The sequence below is a fragment of the Protopterus annectens genome, chromosome 5.part1 (assembly GCF_019279795.1).
Source record: "Protopterus annectens isolate FY-2018-M chromosome 5.part1, PAN1.0, whole genome shotgun sequence".
Lineage (NCBI taxonomy): Eukaryota > Metazoa > Chordata > Ceratodontiformes > Protopteridae > Protopterus > Protopterus annectens.
In genome coordinates, this window is record NC_056736.1 from 487,102,501 (window position 1) to 487,109,172 (window position 6,672).

Genomic DNA, 6,672 nt, shown 5'->3' on the forward strand with positions numbered 1-6,672 from the left:
ATTGGCAGTAGATTTTCACATGCCGAGTTGCCAGCTCTGACGCACAACCTTCAATGAAGGTACACCCATTCATGCATGTCTCCACACAGAACACGCTCTAGCTGAGAATTGAACAGGACAACGTCGTACTGTGAGGTGACAATGCTACCGCAGCACCGCCTATGTGCTAAAATAAAATTATAAAATATGTTTGAAAATTAAATGAGATTATTGTAGATAAATGATAACAGTTCAGAGTGTTAAGTGAGTTTCCCAAGGGAATATTATAAACAGTGTGCTGCTATCATTCAAAAGTGAGTTATCACTGCTGATATTGCACGTTGATTTTTTATGAAACAGTAGCTTAAAAACATGCATGCCCACCTACTGCATCAGTGACCCAACTGACCCAGGTGTTACAGTGGTCTTGAGTAGAGAAAATCGCTTTCTGTTTCTGTAAACAACTTGTTCTGTGTCTCATGTATCTGACAGCTAGCAGACAACAATGGAAACTCTTGAATGAAACTATAAATGATGGATTGATGGTCAAATGCCTGTGTGGAATAAAGCGATATGCAGACATCAAGAAAGTATTGCAAACATTCACAATGCACTTAAGGTAAATTAATGCAAATATGTGCAATAAACATTAAAAATATATTCAAAATGTACTTAAGGAAAATGAAGGCAAATGTGAAAATTCTTTTTGGATTTTATCTTTACTTCCAAACATACCACAGACTGCCCTAGGCCTCAGTCTTTTGTTATATATTCACATAGTTCTACACAGATTTTTTTCTAACTTGTTTTATAGTATATAGAAGTAGTATAAACTGTCAGATAGCACCATCTACTGTCCAAACAGATCTATGTTTTATTTTCAGTACTTTCAGAAACAGGAAGTAGATAAGAAACACTGAATTCCTTACATAATAACATTACTTTTCTGCTGAATTTATGTCTTTTTTACTATAAGGATCTTCACATTCAAACTCTGAATTATGATTCAACTGGCTCACGGTATAACCTTTTTACTTATTTTGTTTACGTGTTGTTAACCGGTTTACCATATAATCAGTCTATCATATTTTCTAAAGGGTCCCAAGAAGAAAGGTTTCCGTTAAAATATAAATCTAGAATTAATATGGATAGATGTCATCATTGTTGACTGGAAGAGAAGTACAGCTGAGTGAAACATTATGTCAGTTGACTTATTTAAAGCAAATATTTCAGCAGTGATGAAAGAGCAAATGTTTGTAATATACAATACCATATAAAGACACTAAAAGGTTTGAAGGGGACATTGGGCTGCCATCAGGGCTATAGCAACATATTAACTATAAAAGAATTAGATAAAGATTAGTAGTAGTTATATTTTTGTAATTATAGAAGCAGGACCTCTAAAAATACACAACAAAATTCTGAAATGATTGGTGTAGCACAGAGGACAGACCCTTCCATACGACAACATTACCAAGACTCGGCTTTACTATTCCATCCCTTAGACAAGGCATGCAATGCTGAGAAACCCAGTGTAATGGAGTTCCGCTATGCAAAAAGTAGGTAATGATAGACTTTAGCTTTCTGTGCTAATGAATTAATGCCCAATTCTGGCATATTTTGAGCTCTTCAGAGGCCTTGGCTGGCTCAGCGAGACCATCTGAAGCTGCTTGGCACCACAGCTCTATCTATATGTTGGCATCAGTACTGTCATACAGATAAAGATGTACATCCTACTCTATGATGAATATGAGAATGTATGTATGAATGGTACAACTGACTGTTATGTATGAATTTTCACCATCACCATAACATGATGGGCATGTGGTAGGATTTCTGCCCTACAACGTATCCTTTATATATAACAAATTCAACTGCAGGAGCCTTCCCTAAGGAAAACTGGGGATGGCCAAGACACCATAGTCCAGTCTGCCATGTGAATGCACAGCAAAAGATATACCAGAGTATGCATGGACTCCTGTAACATGGCTGATTGTAATAAACATGTATGGCTTTACCATGCATCCTAGGAAGTATTGTTGGTAGGTTTAGCATACTTTTTTTGAAGAGGGCCATGCTTTTATCCTCTGGGACAAAAGTAAATCTATCCAGTCATCAAAATTTAACTTGGAAAAGGTTAAACTTTTTTCTAGCTAATAGTTGCTATAGTCAGCCTATGTCCAGTGCTACCATAAAGAAATTTTTTAAAGCCATATTTACACAGTACATAATGCTCTTAGATATGTGGGATGTTCCATCCTTATATCTGTCCAACAAAAACACCTACATACATCTCTTTATAGAAAGAACTTCAGGAAAAATAGTCCTTTATCCTTTGACAGTATGCACCCGAAACATACTTTTGATAGCATAGTCAAGGGAAAGGTTAATAGGATATCTCGATTATGCACAAATGATTCACAGTTTAAAAGGGAGATAGAACTACTGGGTTCTAATTTGAGGAAAAAGGGGTATAGCAACGTCAAAGTCCAATGAGCCCTCAGCAGTAGCAGGTGTAATAGGAAAGATAGAGACAGACCTTGGCTCTCGGATAGAATGGGCCATGATGTAGCTGAATGTAGTATAAGCAATGCTATAGATAAGGGTGAAAATACAGCACACTTGATGTTGACCTACAGCAGTGATATGGGTAGTATATGTGAGGTCATCAAGTAGAACTGGAAGGTCCTACAATCAGATAGGATAAGTAACACAGTGGGACATGCACCTGCTTTTAGCTTCAGAAGAAATAGGAATTTGAAGGACATTTTTGTCATGAACCTAGCTGCATACAAAAGACAGTGACCCATAGAAGAGGAACATTTAAGTGTAGAGGTTGTAAAGCTTGCCTTTATATATCGGATAAGAATTTATTTACACATCCGCTTACGAAGAAAGAATATTGTTTCAATTGATATGCAGATTGTAGAACACATGATGTCATATATTTAGCTGTGTGCCAAAGCTGTACCTCTTTTTATGTAGGAAAATGAATTGCATGTTAAAAGAGAGAATTTTGAAAAAATGATCTGCTATTAGATTAAGTAAAGAGCATAACGCAGTTTATCAGCATGTGTTTAATAAACCGGGTCATGTTTTTAAGTTTATGGTTTTACAGATTATGAAGTGTGACACCAGGGGAGGGGAATTAATTAATTGTACTGAATTCAGTGAACTGAAATGGATCATAGAACTAGCAGCTGAAAGAATGCCTGGTTTTAATGGGGTGGTACCATTAAAGCTGGCCCTCAAAAGAAGAAGGGTACGGTACTGAGATGTCATTGGTTGGTTTTAGTATAAATGTGATGAGTTCTTGATGAATCTTATCTGATGAAAAGCTTATACCCGAAAGCGCTCATGACATTTGTTATTTTGCTTTTAAGTGTGATTTTATTAAACTGTTTTTACGTACTCAGCCTGGTGAATTGTCTGCCTTTTACCTATTTGCTACATCTTTATATCTGTGTCCACTCTTCCAAAATCAATCCAAAAACCTGAGCAAGGGCATCAAACAATCCTTGGGCACCCTGGTGCCTATTTCTGTGGCATCTCTCATCTGCCGCAGAATGTGTGTTTGCCTTAGCACAGGACTGGAAACAAACTTATGGTATTGCTGTGATGGGTGATTGCATCCTGGTAAAGCATTTGTCACAGACAGTTTTCTGACCCACTTAGTCACATAAATCTTGGTAAGCCCCCTCTCCCCAACAGACAACGCCCATGTATCCTTATTGCCTGTAGCATGATAACAGTTTCAGCAGGACTGAGACTATCCCAGCTCTGCCATCCAGTTTACCGTATGGACATGCAGACCTGTGAACAACTGACCTAGAAAAATAAACTGTATATAAATGGGACAGGTAAAAGAAGGAAAATTAACTGTGTTCAGAAAGTGAATTCACTAGGGGCTTGTTAGCACTACTAGTTATTATTTTCTGCTTTGTTGTTTTTGTGTGCTTTATTTTTTACTGCTTTGCATTGCTCTGCACTTACATTTTTTCTTACTGCAACATCATACAGTGCTGCATATGTAATCGTACTAATCTACATTAATGAGTAGCCAGTGAGTGCTTGCTCCTCAGGAAACTGCGTTGTTATACCTTTGTGGAAACTATGCCTATAGATCAAGTCATGTCCAGTGTGACTTCCAGTTAAAATCCCACCAGAGTGCCAACAATAAAATGTGACATTCCCCACTATCCTAAGTCAGTAACCAAGGAGCTTTAATCCTCACTACTGACTCCAGTGTGAGACTGTCACTTAAACAGGAGTAATATTTCACATTGTTTCCCTAAGAGCACAACAAGAACACTATCAATAATCTAGGACTGGACTGTATACTTGTGTCCACCCTTAATGCAATTCCTTATTATACACTTCAAGGCAATATGTCCCAGTTTAAGACCTCTGATACACTCACACTCAAAGTAAATTTAAATCTCACACATCCAAACACTTCTGGGAAAACCTGGCACAGATTTCCAGCTGTGCCCCTCCCCCAAAATAATAAGGTAATGTTGCCACCAATCAGAGTATCTTCATGCCCTTCTAAAGGGGTGTCCAGTTATGAAAACTAAATATCAAAATAAATTATACTTATGACCAGAAGCGAACACGCCTTCGAGGTGAGCTGGAGAGTATCAAACAGATACAAGCACTCTCTAAACTCTAAAGAACACACTGAATTCCAGCCATAATGTAAAGTAATTAAAAATAATAATAATAAGTAAAATGATTACAAGAATATAAATCAAAAACTTTCAGTAAACAACAGAATTCAGTCACCAGAAATGTAAAATTAAACGGTAGGACAGCAGTCCATCAGTTTAGAAAACTTTCCTAGTCTAACTAGACAACACTGTTCCTGATCTAATCTAACACGTAACAACAAGGCAAAGGCAGGTTTACAGTTTTTGGTGAGTTCTCTTTTCTTCGGATATCACTGCACAGCACTGCAACTGACTGCAACTCTTCACAAACCGCTCAGTACTTGACTAACTGTGCAGTACTTGACAAACTGCACAGCTTAACAGCCTCAACTGTCTTATTTTAAAAATAACAGTCAGCTATTTGAAAGTTATTTTTTCTGCCAATCACCTGTTCAAATAATCACGTAACAACCAGCGACATTCGAATGACATCACCTACTGTTCAGATGATTCTCCAAAGTACTTTAGAATCTCCGTCTCAAACATGCAAAATTAGAAATGTATCAAAACAGTGACAGATTCTTTAAACATTCTGTTTAAACAGAGAAATACTCAACATTTTAAAAACTTATTTACATGTTCACAATTAGATTCGCTGGCATACAATGCAAGATAATCCCAGAATATATGCAAATAACCTGCCAGGCATGCTAACACAGATGTCAGTGTTTTCAGTTTCTTCACATGCAGTATATAGTACTTGCTAAGCTTTCTGCAACCCACTCCTTTAACTTGTGTCATTTCTCACCAGTAGCATGGCAAGCGTGCAGCTCATGATAAATAAATATATATATTTTTTATAAATATCTTTTCTTTTTTTTTTCCTTTTTTAGGGAAGCAAGAGAAACCACAAACAAGTCCTAATTGGATGTCCAAGACTGCATGGTAGCCACCACCCCCTTTCCACATCATCTTGTGTGGTCATCTGCTTATTCCTGTATTTTACATATGGATTGAGCTTCCAAAAGCACCCAAAAGACCTCTGATTGGCTGTGCAGGTGAAGGGGCAATACCGAGAAGGCAGTTACAGGGCATCCACAGAGAGCAAATTACCTGTTATTATTTGGTTAGGTTAACCTAACAGAACACCCCCTCCATGACTCCAACAGCTAACAATGTCTTCCTTACAAAACTACATTCCTTAACTTTTAGGGTTGTCACATGTCTTTTATTTATGGATAATCTGGAAATGAAATTGATTCTCCGGTAGTCCAGAAAACACTGTACAAACTCTGGTATTCTGTTTAAAAAAAAAAGGAAACAGACTATCAGAGCTAGTTAAATTGGCTGATTTACTATGCTTTCTTACAGAAAAGCATAGTAAACTGGCTCAAAGCATGCGTCAGGAATGGAAAAAGATGGCGTTTATGTCAGCTGATGTTCATAGGTTCATGTTTATGTCAGCTGATGTTCATAGGTTCATAGGTTCATACTAGGCTATCTGCCCTAGGGCATTTATAAGCCTAGCCAGAGTGTGTTTGACTTTCGCCACCCATTTTAAATTAATTTTGCTATGCCCTTTTTCGAGGTTAGTATACTGTGCCTCTGTCTAACAGTGACACAGAATTGACACCCGGGATAAACCTACTATCTCCCATCCACTCATCAAGATGCCTCTTGAAGAGAGTCAATGAGGGACTCTGCCTAACCTGGACTGGGATTTTATTCCAGAGTGAAGGGAGCCTCTGGTTTATGAATCTGTCCCTCCAGCATGTCCTATTTATTTCAGTGCTGAGGTTCAAGTCTCTCGAGCGTGTAGCTCGATGGGATTTGGATTTTCTGAGGTGCAGCATGTCCATTAATTCCGGGTTGGACATGGCTTTATACGTCAGGCACAGATCGCCACTGAGCAGACGGTATGCCACTGAGTAGAGCTGGAGTTTCTTTAACCGGGTAGCATATGGCATCTGCTTGAGCCCTTTGATCCTCTTGGTGAGGTACTTTTGGGGTCTTTCCAGTTGTTGCAGGTGTCTGATAAGGTACA